This window comes from Cuculus canorus, chromosome 5 (assembly GCF_017976375.1).
Source record: "Cuculus canorus isolate bCucCan1 chromosome 5, bCucCan1.pri, whole genome shotgun sequence".
Taxonomy (NCBI): Eukaryota; Metazoa; Chordata; class Aves; order Cuculiformes; family Cuculidae; genus Cuculus; species Cuculus canorus.
The window spans coordinates 18,105,118-18,124,111 of record NC_071405.1 but is presented as its reverse complement, the minus strand read 5'-3'; the positions used below and the strand labels follow the sequence as shown (position 1 = coordinate 18,124,111).

Genomic DNA, 18,994 nt, shown 5'->3' with positions numbered 1-18,994 from the left:
TACAAAGAAGAGGGAAGAAACATTGGTTTAGAGCAGCTTTTAGTCTATATTTTCTGTATAAAGGCTTCTACATTTACCAGAATTTTGAAACAGAATGAGAGTCCATAAACAAGTGAATATAGGGGTTTATTAGGAGGCCCAGAAGGGTATTACAAGGAGAAAGTGATCTACAGTAAAACATGACTCTAAGGTAAAAATTCCCAACTATATTACCTTTTGACAGTTAGTCACCTATGTGTGATATTTTCCCCCCACAGAAAGGCTGAGCTTCAAGCTGGATCATGCAAAAACTTGGTATAACAAAAGACCACGATTTCTGAGACCCTTGGAGCTAGTTTTCAAAGGGAAAATTACCATCAAATAGCAACTGGGAGCTTAAAAACCCTACTGGGTCTAAGCCATACTACTCAAGAAAAGGCTGCAGGAAACTAGTGTAAAGGAGGAGAGGGAATGCCTTGAGCAGGATGCAGCCGGGCTTTCTGCCCCTGGCTTTGTGAATCCAGCAGCCACTACAATCATAACAGCTCCAGTACAGATAAAGGAAAAGGAAAATACATCTCCTTGAGATATGAGACTTTCTGTGGAAAGCATCTGGGAAATTATCTCAGGAGCAGTCGTTTGGAAATCCAGGAATTGCTGTTGATGGTAAAGGGACTGGTTCAATCCTGCACTTCTGTTTCCCAATATGATAAGTTAGAGCAAAGCTAGGACTGTAACTTAAGAGCATATATTGAAAAGACACTTGTTCAGATGCATGGTGACTCACAACAGACTCTTAAGGCAATGGATTTATACTCAAGTCTCCAGTCATTGCGGAAATCTGCTATGGTTTTATCCTAGGTAGCAGAGAAGGCATATTCTGGCACAAGAAGTTATTTTGATGGTACCAAAGACAAAGGCCTTTATATCATGGTCTTCAAGTCTCTGTATTTTACCTATTTCTCTCTTCATCCTCAGATTTTTTTCTATGTCCAACAGAAAGGAGGACACTGTCTGTATGTTGGAACCCACTGCTTCAGCATGGGTTAAGATGTTAACCTACCCACTAACACCTAATGGCAATAAAGAGGGATTTTCCTTGGGATTAAAAACATACTAAAGGTGAATGGTTTCACTGTGCCTTTAGGACATGCTTTTGAGGTAAAGGATGGGATTCCATCTTCCACCAAAAGCCCTTGGAAGATCCCAGCTCTGGGACCATCTGTCCCCCATAGGACCATCTGTTCCCAGTGAGCAACATTCCAGGAGAGCGTGTTTACTAAGAGTAGCAGATTGAAGCTTGGCAGAGTTTGCAAGAAAGCAATAGGAAGCCTTTAAGTGCAGACTTTCTATTTGCAGTATGTGAAGCGTGTGTGTGTGTGTGTGTGTTTCCTTCAACCACTCATATACCACAGGGGAAAGTATTCAGAAACAGGTCCCAAAATAGAAGAAATTGTGTGACTCACAGCCCTGCCACCCTGAGTAGTGTGCTCATGAGAAATCCCAAGCAAGGTAGTGTTTGGAGCTACACACCCTCAGCACTCATAGCTGCAAGTAACCCCAAAGGAAAACCTACACTATATACCTACAACAATAAATCCTGTGTTAAAGGCATTCCAATCAACAGCGTTCTTACTTCTTGATGGGCACTGCTCCAACACCACACTTAGAAGGTTTTGTTCTGCTGACTGTGCCCAGTCTTCTGGTACAAAACAACGGAGAGGATCAGCTCCCTCTGGTGTGCAAAGCACAGGCATGGCTGCCTGCAAGGATTAAGGCACAATACACAAATATAGTAATATTAACACCAGTGTCCTTGGCCACATTGTTATTTCCCTTAGATTTTCAACTAAGAAAGTTGTTCTTCTCTTCTGCTCTTAAAGCATGTTCTCTTCAATAGTTGTCATGGTCTTCCCATAGATGTTCATATTTCAGAGGTTACTGAATCACGGTTTTGTCTATAGAGACAAAAAGGTGCATGAGACTTGCCGGTTTTTGCCTGAGTAATATCTATATTCCTGTCAGATAACAGCAAACAGCTGAAAATTTTCTCAAGAAATATATTTCTGGTGGAAGTATTTTTGACAAATTTCTTGATTTTTTGTAAGATTGTCCAATGTTTGAATGTATTTTGGCAGCTACTGAAAGAACTAAAACTAGCAAAATGTGGGATTTCTAATCAAGAATGAAAAAAAAAGAGAGCATTTTATTTGTCTAAACCCAAAAGTCTTGGGTGACAAGTATCAGTCAGAAATCATAGTAAATATTTTATCATGAGAAAAAGTTCATTTAATGATCAACTCCAGCCATTCCCCTTTGCACCATGTTGGCCAGGTGGACTGCATGATACAAATAGCAATACAGGTTTTCTGTGCGTACTCATGTCTCTCTCTAGTGGAAAGCCCTCATCACTACACAAATACAGATAAGAGGCATGGGATCTTCAGTTCAGGCCAGGGAGACCTGCTCCCCACCAACACGCTGCACCTCAGGGGCTGATGATGCCCATGGTTGGAGCAGAGCTGTCCCTCCTTGCACTGAAGCCCATTCCTTTTATCCTTTGCCCCCAAGCAGGGTTATGTTATGCCTTAACCTAAGCACATTATTCTGGAGATGGGGAGACATTAGTATCATACCTGGAGATAATTCAGTACCGAAAAAGTGTTGGTGTTTAGGGATCTAAATCAGATACTTTTGCACTGCAAAGAAGGACAACTAAGAAGTCTTCAAATGTTTTATTAAATGCAATTCCAGGTAGAAGCTGCCCACAGAAGGAGAGAGAGGCATCAACTAAAATCTAATAGCACACCCTTGGAACGGCAGCTCGATACCCATCAGCTGCCAGCCCACTCTGCACTATTCCTCCTAACCCCTAGGGACCAAGAGGAGACATGCCCCAGCAGAGCCCACCAGCCTTGTCTTGCAAGTCTTTTCTTACATCCCTACACATCCATGTGGAGGCTTTGCTTTAGGCTCAGATGTTCAGTTTAGAGCCCGCTGATGGGAGGCACATGCACCCTTGACCCTCACTGCACTGGGACCCCCTTCAGCCAGCACTGCTGCAAAGCACCCAGAGCCAGCGGCGTGGCGTCTACAAACAGTGTCATGCTGCCTGCTTGTGAGTGCCAAGCAGAGTCAGCGCACCGAGCACGTGTCACTGTTGCACATGGCTGGGTTTTCCTCTCTGCGGTGACAAATAAGCACCATTATACTGGCAGAGGAGGGAGCTTGTGTGGACCTGGCCTGGCACGAGTTGAATGGCTCAAAGTGGGTGATTGCCCGCAGCCTCAGTGCTGGAGAGCTGGAAGTACTGAAGAGCACATCTGGACTGGTCTAGGGAGGAGGGACTCTGTGGGCAGCCTGCGTTTATGCTTTCCAGTGTTCAGGGGCCTTCTCGAGGGCAGCACCAGGATCCATTGCTGTATTGTGCTGGGACTGAGAGCATTGCCCCAGAGAAACCATGGGATGGCTGGAGGCTGCAGGGTGCTGGGATGGCTTAATTGCACAGCTGATGTGAGCAGCCTGTGATGGCACCTAGGACCCAGGTTTCCCTAGGAGTAACAAGTCACCCAATGTTTCCCTGCTGCCATGTAGTGTGAACAGATTATTTTGGCCTGAAGGCTTCCCACAGAACAGTTAATCTCCTGTAGTGTTGCCTCTCTTTCACAGAGGTGGAAACTGAGAGCCACTGAAAGCAGCAAGTCTCCATTATAAACGTGAGGTGCCCAACTGCAAGCTGAGTCAATAGGCAGATGTGCAGAGCCTTGCTAGGCCCTGCAGATAGAGGGAGATCTGCTGGTGCTCCACATTTGGGTTGTTGCTTCTGAGGCACTTCAAATAATTTGATGCTTTTGGAAATCCTGGCCTAAATGTTGTACCTGGGGTGGCAAAGTACTGGCAAGGTATAGCTGGGAACAGGAGATGTCTTCAGGTGTTTTCCCAGGTGTGACTACAAAGCCTTCTTTTCCTGTGAACCCACTTCTGACTGTGGATCTTTTTATCCCTGATTTTCATTCCTACAGTAACCCCTGTTTTAATTCTATATAAATATAGCAACACTGATTCCATGATAAAGATCAGTACTAGGTTTCCAAGTAACTGTATGTATTTCTAAGTATTTGTCATATGTTGGGAAGAGGGCAGTGGGTGCAAATAGGTACTATGAGTGCCAATAGCCTTGAGCAAAGCAACATCCACAGTGCCCTCTGCTTACACTCAGCAAAACTGAAGGCTGTAATATACTTTACACAGGAGAGATGACTATCACATATCAAACGTGAGCTTTCCTTCAGGGAGTAACAGGCATAAAGCTATTTATTTGTTTCATTTGGGATACAATGTCAAGAGGCTACTCAAAACAAGATAAAAACTTTTTAGAGAAGACTTGAAACTCCCCTTTGATCATCTATCAAAGATTGGCTGAAAATCCAAGCATAACTTTGCTTGCCTAATTTGTAATATGTCTCTGATACAGGATGACAGCAGTGACTATCCAGGGGAGTGCCTCCGTTGTTTGAGTGTAGTATTTGTCTTTCACTAATAAGCTAATTCATTGAGCTTGGCTGTTAGAAGCTCTGAGTTTTGTGCACCATGAACCCTGTATGTTTTTAATATCTATCAGCTAGAGGTCAAAAATGAACAGTATTTTATTTCCTCCTCTGTTTCCCAGTCAGAATGATTTTGAAGTGATGGGTTTAAAGGCTCACATCACTTTTTGTTTCCTAAACAAATCATTTTCCCAAATTCTTTCAGTTACACTTTATCTCTGACAGCATCTAAGCAGCAGCTATTGAGCTTGACTTTAAATCTCATCCAGCCCTACCTTTCCTTGTGGCCACAGAGGGAAATCTTTAGTGCCAGCTACTCTGCCACTTCACCTCCTAACACCATATTATTTCATCGCAACCTGTCCAGTGAGCAAATTGCCTTTTTGGCCCCCTCACTGTCTCTGTACATGGCCTGGGCTATTGATTGCAACAGTATGCCAGAGCATATGGGGTGATTCCTGGAGAGGAAGGATCAATGGGAGCATAATTGCTACCTTGCCAGCAGCGACCAGGGAAGGGGAGGCAAAGCACAGCTCAGTGGCGGAAAAAATGCTGATGCTGCTCCTGAAGCATCTTCCTCCTGGCTGCAGGGTGCTTTGTCATGGGGCGAGGAACACAATTAGGCTGCCACCAGGGAAACAGACAGCGGTTATGCCCACAACAGTGGTTTTGCAGCTGTTCATGGGGAAGTAGAGAGCTGAGACCACAGATGAGGGCTTTGCGTCTAGAAAGGAACGCCAAGGGAATGATTGGTGAAGAAAGTGGCATGGAGCTGCAGGTCAGTTATTCCTCCAAGGTGCACGTGTATTGCAATCACAGAAAATAGGTCTGGAAGGGAGACATCAAGGGTTAAATATCCTACCCCTCTGCTCAAAGGCACAAGGCTGCAACGCTAGCTCCAGACAGCACAGAATGGTACAAAACAGACCAGAAACAAGAGCTCTTATCTTCAATACAAGACCATAAGTTTCAAAGACTGTAGCATACAAAGTAACCAAAATGATGAAAACGTTATTACATGTTGGACTGGTTCATTTTATACATTGGTCCATTTTATCCATACCTTCCATGTTTGTAAGTACCAAATGCTTCAGAGGAAACTTCAATCACCAAGTAAAGAGTAACTATTTAACACGTTGCCTATCAGGAAGTTCTTTGTTAACAGTAAACAACAGCTAATAACAAATGAATATTTTTAATATAGTGTGATTGCAAATATTTCCATTATCAGTTCAGCTGAATGTCACAAACTCAACACTGTCCTGTAATATACAATAGGGATTAATTTTTTGATTATTGGAAGGTGAAGAATTCACAGTGCTGATCAAAACAGTGACAGTGTCTCAGTAGGTAATGCTGGGGGCCTCATTTCTCCCCTTTGTGCCTCAGTTTCCTCATCAAGTAAATAAGAAAAACAGTACTCGTCAGTTAAATAGAGATACCTAAAATTGTTAATATCTAATAAACACAAAGGCTCATAGTTACTTATATTACTATCCAAATTAATATATATAACAATAGTTTTTTCTAGAAAGGCCTGAGATGAGATATCAGCCAAAAAAGAAGGAACTGATTTCATCCTAGGCACAGCTGTATTACAACATACCAGAAAGAAATTTTGCACAATGAGAACTGAGTGGCCTCTGGAAAAGACTGGTTTTCCTTGCATAGTAGGTAACATGAGCTAGTTAAATGAAAATGTTGGCTGGATTTTTATTTTGTTCATTTATTGGCATATTTATCCTCTTAATTTTTACCCCTGCCTATCATCAGAAGACTCGCACTTGCTAAGTAACAATAACGGTAAGTATTTAATACAGCTCTCACAGTCCTCCGTAATAACAGAAAGCGTCTTATTGCTGCCACTGGACAAACAGGGAAACTAAGGCTCTGGGCCCCTCAGTACAAGAAGGACATTGAGGTGCTGGAGCACATCCAGAGATGGGCAACAAAGCTGGTGAATAATCTGGGGCACAAGTCTTCGGAGGAGGAGCTGAAGGAACTGGTGTTGTTTAGTCTGGAGAAGAGGAAGCTGAGGGGAGACCTTATCGCTGTCTAGAACTACCTGAAAAGAGGTTTTAGCAAGGTGGGTGTTGGTCTCTTCTCCCAAGTAACTAGCAGTAGGATGAGAGGAAATAGTCTCAAGTTGCATCAGGGGAGGTTCATACTGGATATTAGGGAAAATTCATTTACTGAAAGACTGGTGAAGCATTGGAACAGGCTGCCCAGGGAAGTGGTGGAGTCTCCATCCTTAGAGGTGCGGGAAAAAAAAAGTAGACATGGCACTTCAGGACACGGTTTAGTAGGCACGGCAGTGTTGGGCTGACAGTTGGACCTGATGATCTTAGAAGTCTTTTCCAATCTTAATTATTCTATGAGGGGAAATATCCATTTGGCAGCAGAGGCAAGCATAGAGTCCAACAATGTAGGGAGATTTATTTGGGAAATTAACTCATATGAAGATAAAAAGTTCCAGATGTTACCCTTTTTCATATGATGTTTGCCTCATTGGCTTCAATTTCAGTCTCGTGAGAAGGCAGGCTTGCAAGCAGTGGTTCCTGCACTCCACACTACTACCACCTCTGCTGAGCTTTCCAACCACAGAGGCAAACTCAGAGCTGCCAAACATGTCAAACTGGAGAAACTTAGCTGCAGCCAACTGCAGCATATTCCCTATGTCAGAAACACCAGTTGTGCCAACCATGACTCTGATAGCTTCTCCTCCCCATTTGGCACCCTTCCATATCACAGGATCACAGAATCACTAGGTTGGAAAAGACCTCCAGGATTATTGAGTCCAACCATTCCTATCAACCACTAAACCATGTCCCTTAGCACCTTATCTACTGTCTTTTAAATACCTCCAGGGATGGTGGCTCAACCCCCTCCCTGGGCAGCGTCTGCCAGTGCCCAATGACCCTTTCTGTGAAAATTTTTTTCTGATGTCCAGCCTGATGTTGGCTTGGATGTTGCTACAGCTCAAGGAGAAACTTTGACATGGTGCTCTCATTGCTTCCACATTTGTGGGTGACTCTTCATCACTGACACTGCCTGCTGTTCCACTTAGAGCTTTACAGACTCATCCAGGGAGTAAATGCAGGTGATTTATTGTCTGACCACCTTGTGACAGCTGGATGCTCTAATGTGCTTACACAACCAGGGACAGAGTATGTTTTCTCACCTCCAATCAATCAACAAAAGCCTCCACTGCAGGCTCCCACCAGTGATGCCCAAACAGGAATGATGGTCATGGCAGCACAGGGCACTAAGGTAGAAGCAGAACCCTGAAAATTACTTCTTCATTCAGTGAACACCCACAGCAAGGAATGGTTGGGGACACAGCGTGAACTCAAAGGCATCCTGCAGATTAGATCTCCTGGGGATGAAATAAAGTTTTTAAACTTCTTCAGAGTATAATGTTAGATTTGGGGATACAAATTTGACCTGTTTTGTTTGGCACTCTTAGTCATCAAATTTTTTACTGCAAACACCAGAGCATTTCCACAGTTGGAAATCTCCTCCTAAACTCTGCTCAAGCTGCTGCTATTTTAATGCCTCAGTGGAATATTTCTAAACTTTGCCTCAGAGGCAGCTTTAAATCCAGGGGAGCTTCCACGGAAAGTCGGGCCTTGCAGGAATCGAAGCCTACTTTCAAAGGCCAGCTACACCGGGCTAGGTTGTACCCACTTTCTTCTCTGTTTTTAATTCCACTGCAATGTCACAAATTAATTTCTGCTACACTGATGATCTGAAATCATGGCATTAGTAGCCTGATTCCAAAACTCTGAGGCTAGAGCATTATAGAAGCTCCAAAATTCAAGTGACCTCAGACCAGTAAGCAAGCATCCAGCCAGACAAGGGCCTGGATTGACAGCTCTTTCTGTTTCCAATGCACAACACTACCTTTCTCATGAGTGGCATCACAACTTCTCAGAGCTTCCTGTATTGCAGAAGCCAATGTTTGATCTAAATACCGCCTCTGTCACCCTGGCAGCAGCTGGATGGGAAAGAGCTGACACAGTATTGGTGTCTCCAGCTCTATCTGGAAGAGGCAGCACCAGAAGTTCAAGAAGGCTTGGCAGAGGGCTGAAGGAAAGCATCAGACTTGGTCCTCAGCAGCCCAGGTTTTTTCCAACCTAATGTGGAGCAAAACCAGAAGAAAACAGGACCTAACCAAACCTGAGCTCCGTTGTTCCCCTGCTGGAGAGCTTGCCTGCAGTGCAGTTTGCTCCACACACACTGAGAAAGGCAGAAATTGTACGTGGTGTCTTGCATGACAATTAGAGGTCCCGCGTCTCTTTACGTGTTACATCACATCATCCTAGGGACTGGCACAATATATACCCATATGTGGAAACAGTGTAGAAATGCAAACTCACTTACTAAAAAACATCTGTTAACTCCCCAACTTCCCCAAGCTTCATCCAAGTCTGACACAGACAGCAGCAGGGAAGGAAGGAGGCAGACATATCACTTAGCATTTTGATCAAAGATTCAAGTTTGTTATTGATTCATCCAAGATCATTTACCTCCCTGCCACCCTTCAATTCTTCCCAGCATCACTGATTCTGTCTCCAGTGCTTAAACATCAAGCCAAAGAATTTCCTCCTCAAAACTGTGTGCTGTGAGAAAGCAAAGGAAATGTATTGCTCTGAGAAACTCTATCCTTTCCATCACACTGGTCTCCTGCCTTCAGGCTCAGCTCGCAGCAGAGAACAACTTTGTCATCACTTGTAAATGGAGTGCTTTAGCGTGGACATCACCAAAATAGAATAAACACAAACCACAGTGCTGTTTCAGAATTACTTCTCTGATGTTCCCAACAGCATGTTGTGCTTACATGGTGCTTTGTCTCCTAAGATCTGAAATCAACATACTTGCTGTCAACCTGATAGGAAAAAAGGTCATAAAATAAACCTAGGATTAATATTAGCATACATTTATTGGAGCTCATCTAGTGCAGGAATCAGATCTGCAGTGTTTATTTCCTTTCTTTGCTTCAAGGTGTTACAGTTTCTGAAGATAAATACAGAGGAAGGTGCCCATGGCAAAACAGCTCCCAAGGCAGGAGGGGATTGTATGTTTCACCCAAGAACAGGCTGACCAATCTGCCTGGCTCTTCTAGCAAAGCAAGCATAATTCTTCATTGAGATTTGGCAGTGATCTCATACTCAATATCACATCATGTTTAGAGAAAAAAAAATCCAAATCGATTGCTATTCATGTATCAGATGGGCAGACACCAGCTGCAGCGTCGCCCACTTACTCTGAATTAGTAACGACTGTATTGCAATTCAGCCTTTGAGCTTTTCTAAAACACAAGCAGGGAGAGACCATCATAATGTCTGTGATAATGACTGGGTGTGTGGATCATGGACCTGAAAATTATTTCTCCTAAACTCCTTCCTTAGAAAAGGACATGTGTTCAGATTTGGCTGGTTGGTCTGAAATCAGGCCTGAGTTCATCAATCTCTGCTACATATCCAGTTTGTGCACTGGGACATATCACCATGCTCGTTTCAGCTTGAAAATATCATGGTAACAGATAAAAACCACACCACAACCTTAAACGGACCTTCCACCACTACATTATTTTATAATTTAATAACAATTATAGTCTTGAAATTACAATTATACCATGTAGAAGCGTGGATGAGAATGTCAATTTGGTTACATGCTCAAAATACCTCCACTTTTCAAAGACAAAAACAACTTTCTATTGCAGACTAAAGTTATAGCCCAGATCTTCACCTAGCATAAACTGGCAACACCACTGTGCTGCACCAGTTTATATCTACTACAGAAGATGTAGCCCAGTGACTTCAAAATAATTAGATAGTAATCCCATCCACAGCACTTAGCAGAACTGTACATAGGTATATATTACACATGCACACTGACCATTGGTCATGTATTTGTAGAACAAGCTAATGAACAGGAATTAAGACTGTGCACTATGATGTATTCAGTCACTTGATGTGAACCATAGGGGTGAATTAATTGTTATATTGGAATCATAAATGAAGGCATGAACATGCAGACATCGCTAAGTATCATGACAGTTGTACTAATACTCAGAGAGTCATGTGGCACAGAATGCACAAGAATTTGTGGTTTTCTTGCACTGAGAAAAGTCTTTCAGCAGCCTCAGCTGAAGACTGTTGGTGTCTGAGAGCAAGAGGGGGAATTCCTTGCAAACTGTAGCTTGGTGTAGTATGAAGGTTGGTATGTCCCCATCACTCTGTGGGCTGCAGCAAGGGTATCCGTAGATGCTGAGCCAGAGGCAAAGGAGTCCTGGTCTTCCTCATTCAGGACTGAGCAACAATCCAGCATTCTAGCCTCACAGGAATGCTATAGAAACAGCAGGAGGTAGCCTTTCTGTTGTGCAGTTAGACAGGCTGAAAAAGAAAAATCCAAGTCTGCATCAGCATAGAACACCTTGGCTCCAGCTCTTAGCCAGGCTTCCACCCTCCTCCCAGTCTGCACAAGCAGCCTAGCACCTACAAATATCTGCACAGGCAAAACCATAGCTTGTAGTATCTGCACAGGCTGCCCAACCCAGTCAAACACCCGCGGCTCCAAGACCGTGACCAGGTGCAATCAGGAGTGCTGAGCATTGTGGGTATAGCTTTGTCTTTATATCCAATTAGCAATGCAAAGTTGCACCCGCATCAGATTCTGCCTAACATACAAAAAAAAAAAATGACCTATTTTTTAATGTTCTTATTAGCACTGAATGCCTTCCTCCCTACCCAGACACAAGACTGGGAGAGAAGGAGACAAGGGCTCTAGCCTTTGCGCATAATCAGGCGGGGCAAGCTATCTGACCCACTCATGCCTCTGTCTCCCCCTCTTCCAGTTAGTGTTTTCATCATGCTGAGCTACTGCACTGTGGTTTCCAGGCGAATTTCCACTCGGTGCTCAGAGAGCTGAAACCTTTAGATTAATCCCAGATCTGTCAGTCTCCATCATTTTCAAGCAGTGCTGTGAGCTCCAGGGCACTCTGTTACTTTCTCTAGTACTGAGGAGCCTTAAACCTCTTGCTTTCACTCTCCTGGAGAGTGGACAGCCCCATTCCTCTCCATCCCCATCCTGAGATGACCCTGAGCCTATGGCCAGTATGGTTTTGGCAGGTTTCTGCATGAATCAGGTGATCAATTTATTTCCTCTCTCAATGAATTTTGGTTTGATCTGCAGAGTTGAAGCCACCCAGGAGCCAAACCCTGCCAGCATGCCCCGTGCTCCCTGACACATGGCTGCCCCAGCCTTCGAGCTGCAGCCTCACTAGCTGGCACTGTTAATCCCACCTGTTTGCTGCAGGTATGGAAATGAACCTAAACACTGCACACAGAAACTCTTTAGCCATTTCACTGATAGCTCAATATTCCTCATCAGCTAAACTCAAATTTTTGGTCAGATCTGATTTTGGTTAGACTGAACTTCTCTGATTTGTCTGCCAGTGATCAACCGCCAGGGAAATTTCTTTCCCCTGCTCCAGCAGTCTGTCATTGCCAGTTATCTATCCCCCATCTCTAAAACAATGTTCCCTAGTCATTCCAGGAATTCACATACTTCCCTCCTGCTTACCTTCTGCCTTATTCATTTCGCTCTACTCCTGGAAGCAGCAGTGGCTGCTGATCTGAGGCTGTAATGCCTAGGACTGGTGCCTAGAACCATACAGCACGGTCTCCAAGATTTTTGTGCTTATTAGTCATGTATGAACCATGGAGAACACCTCCATCATGCTCTTAACCTGCTGGAGATGATGTGTAGCTAATTCAGCAGGACCCTTGTAAGTGGCAGGCATGACCATATGGAGGAAGCAAAATGGAAAAGAGGATTCGTAATATTACTCACTAATTACTAAATTCTATGCTGAGTGCTCTTCAAAGCACAGACCAAGAACTATTTTCTCCCCCACTGGCCTATAATCCAGCATTTCTTTCCAGCCTGTCCCAGGCTACAGAAGTGGGATATGCTTGCTCAGTCCGCAACAGACTCTAATGGATTTCCTCCCTTGTGCTGGAGTGTGGCATAGGGTTAGAAGCATTGTGCAAGAGGCTGAGCCCTGCAAAAGTCAACATTGGTAGAGCAAAACAGTCCTTGTCCTGGTTGCTCAGCATTCACTATGGCCCTCCATCCTTCTGGCAGCTGGAAGGCAGGTGTAAGCAGCTCACCTGTACCAGAGCACATGTAACCCTGTATGAGTTGCCCGAAACCATCTCAATCCCAAGGGCCAAGGCCTCCCGTGTCTGTCACAACCCTGTGCTTTGACCCTGTCAATGACAGGGAGGTGCTGGGCAAAGAGAAGAGCACAATGCTGAAGCTTGTTGAGGAGGCATGAAATGAAGTAGAAATAAAACATAGTGAAGGGTTGAAAGGTCTGTCCCTGAGAAAAATCCTTGCAGACACTAAGAAAAACAGATGACATGCACAGAGCAGTGCTGGTACCACTGCCCAGGACTTTCTCTGGACTCCTTCCCTTCACACAGGCAATCTGAGATAGACTGAGGAAACCTGCCAAAGGCCTCATGTATGGAGCAGCAGGCTGTGTCCCTGCCACCCAGCACCCCTAGGAAGAAGAGCAGTCCTTGCTGAAGGCCTTGACAGGGAATATTTGAAGCTTCAGGTACAAGTCAGGAAGTAAAGCCCCATGCATGCTATCCAGGATGCTGAGGAAACCATGGTCTGCCCTGACCCCAGAGGAGCAGGTGGTTACCCCACATTGCAAGGAGGTCTCCCAGCACACAGCCCCTGCAAGCCAGCTGCAATCCTGCCCTCCACAGCCCTGCCAAGAAAGAGCTCCTTGAGGGGCCAGGCTCACTGCTTAAGCAGTTATCCTTTCTGTGAATCCCTCCTGCTCGTGTGTGGAAAGGGGAGATACTCTGGTGTTGGGCACTGTGAAAAGAGTTTAACCCTTCAGCACGTAGCAAATAAATCCCATTATTCCAGCTCCCTGGCTAGCACTCCCTCCAGCCTGTGCTCCCCGAATCCCTTTCAAGAGCAGCTGAATCAATGTTTGACTTGTACAAACAGCCACCCGACTGCAGTTTGGAAGGGATTCAGATGGGGATTACAGCAAGGCAGTGGATAAAAATCTATTACATGGCAGTATTTATTCTAGATCCCTGTGGCACTCAGTGTGAGCTCTGGCAGCAACTCCTGTTCCTTATTCAGTGGCACATGTGCAGCAGATTGAAAAGAATCACTTTCAGAAGATTACGCTGTAGAGCAGTCAGAGGAGAGGACTGGGATCCAGACTGAGTACACATTTCTAAGCCAGACTGACTTGGCTTTGCAGTGGGTCCAGGAGGTGGGAACACTTCTAGTTTTGAGGATAATTTGATGTTGGTATGTTGCTTTGACAGCCCTAAGGACCTGCGCCAGCTCTGGTTTACCAAAGACCAATGGTCTGGCTCAGTGCAGCTGTATCTGGGATCAAAATCCAGTCCTGCCTTCTCTCCTAGGGCACGGAATAGATCTGAGTCCTAAGTCAGCAGCAGGAGCTCCCTGGGTGCAGGAAGTCTGCCTGAGCTCAGACCACGAGAGCAACTTTTGCAGCAAATCTCACATTGCTACTCTCTCCTTGTAGTCTAGCAATGAGGGGAGCAGTCCAGGCAAGGGGTGAGGTGAGGTCGAAATAGCAATCTCTGAGATGAGTTGACACAGGAGCAGGACTGCAAACAACCCACTCAATGCCCATGGGGGTCACCACCAATCCACTGCTGTTGGCCCAGCCTGGCCAAGCTAGACAGGAATAGTCTCCCAGGACAGGCATCTAGCCCTAGTACCCTCAGTCCTTTACCAGCACACACACATACAGTCTGCTAGCACAAGGGAGCATGGGGAGTGCCAGGGAAGTGCTGCGAGATGCTGCTGACTTAACAGGCTGTGACAGGGCTGTCCAGAAGCAAAGAGAGGCAAAGAAGCCACCACTCTCAAAAAAAAATAAATGGAGATAGGGGAGGGGTCCAATGGGGCTGAACTACCTTGCCCTGGCTTTGCTTTCTTTTGGATTGAAAGTACCAAATTTTCATCTGCTAGAGGTTCATCATGTGTCAAGGGAGACCGTACTCTCTACATCAGTTCTGCAATTTTTTTTCTGTAGGGTGATAGCACTAGGAGAAAAATGAGCACTGGCCAAGGCCCCCTTGCCTTTCAGCCACTGACAAGGCAGTGTGTGCAGGCGCCCCACTCCCTGGCAGCAGTGTTTCTGGGCTGAGTGATGCAAAGATGACAGCCACAAATGGACTGGAGCAGCCTGAGCCAGTTCAGGCAGCCCCAGCAGTGAGGGACCTGCCCTAAGCACAGCCGCAGACTTCGAAGTCCAAAGTGATCGTGTCCTAAATGCTTAACAGCTCCCTCTGGGGACTGCTCACGTGGCTGGATCTGCACTGGAGTCAGCTCTGCATCAGTGAATGAAGCTCTCCCATGAGGTGCTGGCAGAAATACAAGGGAGCAGAGTTTGCTAGCAGGGATCACCACAAGCCTCCTCTTCCTCAGCTCTTCCCTAGGCTCTACAAAAGTCACCACCCCTCCTATACAGCTGTACAGGTGATTGCCTGGATGACTAACTGGCTTCAAGTTAACCAGCATTGCTAGCACATGGGATACTGGATCATTTTCTCATGTTAACCATTTGAACTTTTTGTTTGAATTTTGTTACCTGTAAACCTGAGATCAGTCTGACCTACAAAGATGTTGGGAAACTTAATGAATGAAAAGCTAGCATTATGTTGTAAGATTACAAGGGAGAAGACACCAAGATGGACAAAATATTGCTATAAGTGTAATATTTTATCAGATTATAACAAAATTGGAAGTACGTCTCGTACCAATCTTATATAAAAATGTGCTCTATCATACATTATTTCTTACAGGACCCACACTGTATTAAAAAGAAATAAACCTCTGGAAGGAAACAAAGAAGAATTTGTAACTCTCAGATTTCTGTCCCCTAGATCCATTCCCTCCATGTGGTCTCTTTTCTTCCTTGCTTCGTATTTCACCGAAATCCACACTTCTGTTATCCCCCAGTTATTGACCCTGTCTTCCTCCATCTGCTGCTGCAAAATTATTGCTCTCTGGGTTTTGTTTTCATGCAGACACCGAAAAGCCTCAGAAGTAACATGGAGTCCCAGAGCCAAGCTCAGTGGGACAGTAGCTTTCACATCTTTTCCTCTGGATGCACCAACTGCCTTTGGGAGTTGCGACAGGGCTATGAATCTGGGACTTCCCCAGCTTTATGCGTCACTTCTGTGGCCACATGGGTTTTCTGCAGGGACAAGGCTGAAGTGTCCCTCAAGGAGAACTTCACCTTCATGCCACAGGAAAGCCTCCACCCTTGCCAGGGTAATTTGGTCTATCCCAGTCGCCAGCAACCCAGGCTTACCTGTGCAGGCCCTGTTGTTTTGCTCAAAGGGAGACAACCAGGCACTACATTATATATTACTGCTAATTAAGTTGGTTTGTTTGTTTCTGTTGCTTAGGGGAACACTTAATGTCTCAGAACACCCTTTAAGAGCATTGGGCTTTGTTTATAAACTATTTATTTTGTAAGATAAATTTGGAGAAGGGATTCCTATCAGGACTCCTTCTGGGAGAAAAGAATGTCAAGAGTCTCAGAGGATAAAATGGGTCTAGAACCCCAGATTGGATTCTTATCTAGAACAACAAGCAGTTCCCATCCTTCTTAATAGTGTAAAAGATAAACAGTTTCATCTTCAGTTTTCTCCCAGCAGCCAGAAGAAAGGGGATCTGACATGCTTAGGGGTCTTGTGCTTTCTTTGCCTAGGGTCTGACACTCCTTCGCTCCTACTAATGTAAAATCCCTATCCTTACCAAAATAGTGGAAGGGAAACCTGCAGGTTGCTGTATCATTGCTGCTGCTCCTACAGGAAGGGTCTGGCAGGGTGGCAGGGAAAAGCAGGATGGCACTTGTATAGGAAGTCTTCAGAAGAAAGGGGAGAAAGGGAACCTCGTGGTTGGAGAACAACTAGGATTAGCCTGTTCACTCGTAGGCCTAGGAGCTGTGTTCACACCTGCTGAGCCCTTCTTCGGGTAAGCGAGTGGCAGAGGAAATACAGATAAATGCAACAAGTTAAGCGGTTATGATTAGAAGTGAGCACTGTAGGCTATCCTAAAGCTTTGCAGGAAAGTTAGGACAGCCCTCAAGCCCCTCCCCAGCAATATTATCAGTTTGATGCCTTCCTGCACTCAGTCTAATACTCACAAGATCCCTTAAAAGTGAAAAGATCTTACAGTTTTAGAAGTGTCCTATCTGATGCATCTCCATTCTCCCTGTATGCCCCTGATGCCCAGAGAGGAATAGGCAGGTGGGAAGTGACACTGCTCTCTTGCACAGCCATGTTGTATAAGTCAAAGCGAAGATGCCATCTCCTTTCTGCCCATGTATGCAGCTGGCATTTGAATATGGCCTTTCTGGTCAGAGCCCACTGCGGCTATTTGCAGAGAGAGGATCACCCCTACGGCATCCTCCTGTTGGGAGCGTGACTCTTCTGGCCTTTCTTGGCTGGAGGCAGCTGTAAGGGAGGAATAACCGTCTCTCCCTGATGTGCATGGGAATAGAGTTGAGAGGGAGTGGTGTGGATTCAGCCTCCAGCCACCTGCTGTACGGGAACGGGCAGATCATTACCCAGAGAGCTCTGTAATTTTGCTTTGCAAATGCTTGCCCACTGGCGCAGAGCCTGAGGAGGAGAAGGGGGGGAGAGGGGCTGCTCACAGCACTGCATGCCAAAAAGGCACTTTACCACGCATGAGGCTACCAACGCTTCTGCAGCCATGAAATTTTGCAGGCTTAACCCTCTCTGCTACTCCCAAAGCCAGCTTTTTGTAAGAGGGGAGGAAGAAGTGGCAAGAGAGGGTAGAGAAGGAAAGAAAGAACAAGGGGCTGTTGGAAGAAGAGAAGAAAGAGTGATGCAAGGAAAGGGAGAGGTCATGATGGCTGGGGAAAAGGGTGCATAGAGATCATGGAAGTATGTCAAGACAGGAGTCTCTGCAAAAGCTGACAGAGTGAAAGGGAGAAGACTCCATTCCCTCAGGTCTCCAAAACTGTCAAGGTGTAAGCACCCTCTGGGAACTAACAGCAAAAGCAGGGAAGAGCCTGATTGAAACTTTCTGCTAAATGCACTAAGGCTCTGGAAAGTCTGCTTGCTGGAGAAGTATCGCTCACCTAGGTGTACAACTTCCAACTACAGCAGTCTGCCCTTCCTCCTGTTTCCCCCACCTTGCCAGAGCTTTTAAATTTGTGGGCAAATTTCAGCTAAATCATTGACATGGCTAAAACTGGTATTACAGTTTTACAAGTTTCATGAAAACAGGCAAACAGATAGTGAAGAGAAGCCAGGTTTCTATGAAGGGACATACAAGATGTGAATTCAATGTTATTGAAAAAAACAGGAAAGTGTTTCAATGAATGAGTGTTGCAACAAAGTTCAAACTCCCACGCTCTTAAAAGTAGTTTTTCAGCCAGCAATTGTGCAAAACCACAACGATTTGAGCAAGCTGGACCCATTAGATTCTGTTCCATGGCAATGCCTGCTTACCTTCTGATTTGTTAGAGCCCATTCCCTAGAGATATTCCCTCTGAGGTGTACATCAGAGAAGACAGCAAGCTGAATCTGCTGAGAACAAGTGTAAACCCAAGTGTTCAGCATCCATTATCTTTGAAGCAGATCTCCCTGCTCTGCAGCCACTGAGCCACACACACACAACCAGAGGATGGCTGCATCCTATGAATCCTATCTCTACAGAGATCTGAACAGAACTTCCAAGGCAGCAGGGTTTTTACCATGCCTTACTTTGCAAGAATCTGCTACAACTTGACAGACCTATGGCCCAAGAAGGCATGTGTGTCCAGAGCGCTGCACACCAGAGAGGGGCTCTATTGTTTTCCTCACGTGCCAGTCAATCCTCTCTCCTCTGCTGCTAGGCCTATGTGCAGACAGGGAAGATGTTTTCAGTGCAGAAGGAAAATAAGGCTCAGTTGCTCACAGCCACATCCAGCTCCTACTTCCCAAGCAAGATGGGAAAGCCTGTTCTGCTAAGTACATCTAGATATTCCTTCTACATTCAAGTAGCTCCAAAAAGGGCAAACTTCACACTTTTCAAATACCATTTCCCACCCTGTCTTAAGGTCTCTGGCTAAAGTAAGCCAACATGAGAAACATCTGAGAAAAAAAGCTTAAATCATGAGAAAGCAGGTCTCTGCTATCCGTGGCCAGATGCTCTTCTTTTTGTAGCAGAACACCTGTTTTCTACTTCACTCTTTATTTCTAATAGAAGAAAACTAGATCCACTGTGGCCACCTGATCTATTGTAGCAGCAAATATACATCCATATTTCCTGGCACTATTGAAGGGACCAGTAGCACCTGTGTCTTACAGAATATTCACTGGGCTTAAAATCACTTCAAAAAACAACAGGATAACTTTTTCTTTAATGTAGTT

At 45.1% G+C, this 18,994-nt stretch overlaps 1 protein-coding gene across 1 annotated transcript in view; it reads right to left on the bottom strand.

Annotated features, from left to right (window-relative positions):
- Positions 1-9,180: 9,180 nt before the first annotated feature.
- Positions 9,181-18,994, bottom strand: part of ADCK1 (aarF domain containing kinase 1) — a 122,299-nt gene continuing 112,485 nt past the window's right edge. The window contains exon 14 of the transcript XR_008450019.1: positions 9,181-10,924. The gene's annotated coding sequence lies outside the window, so the exon portion shown is untranslated. The remainder of the gene's footprint in view (positions 10,925-18,994) is intronic.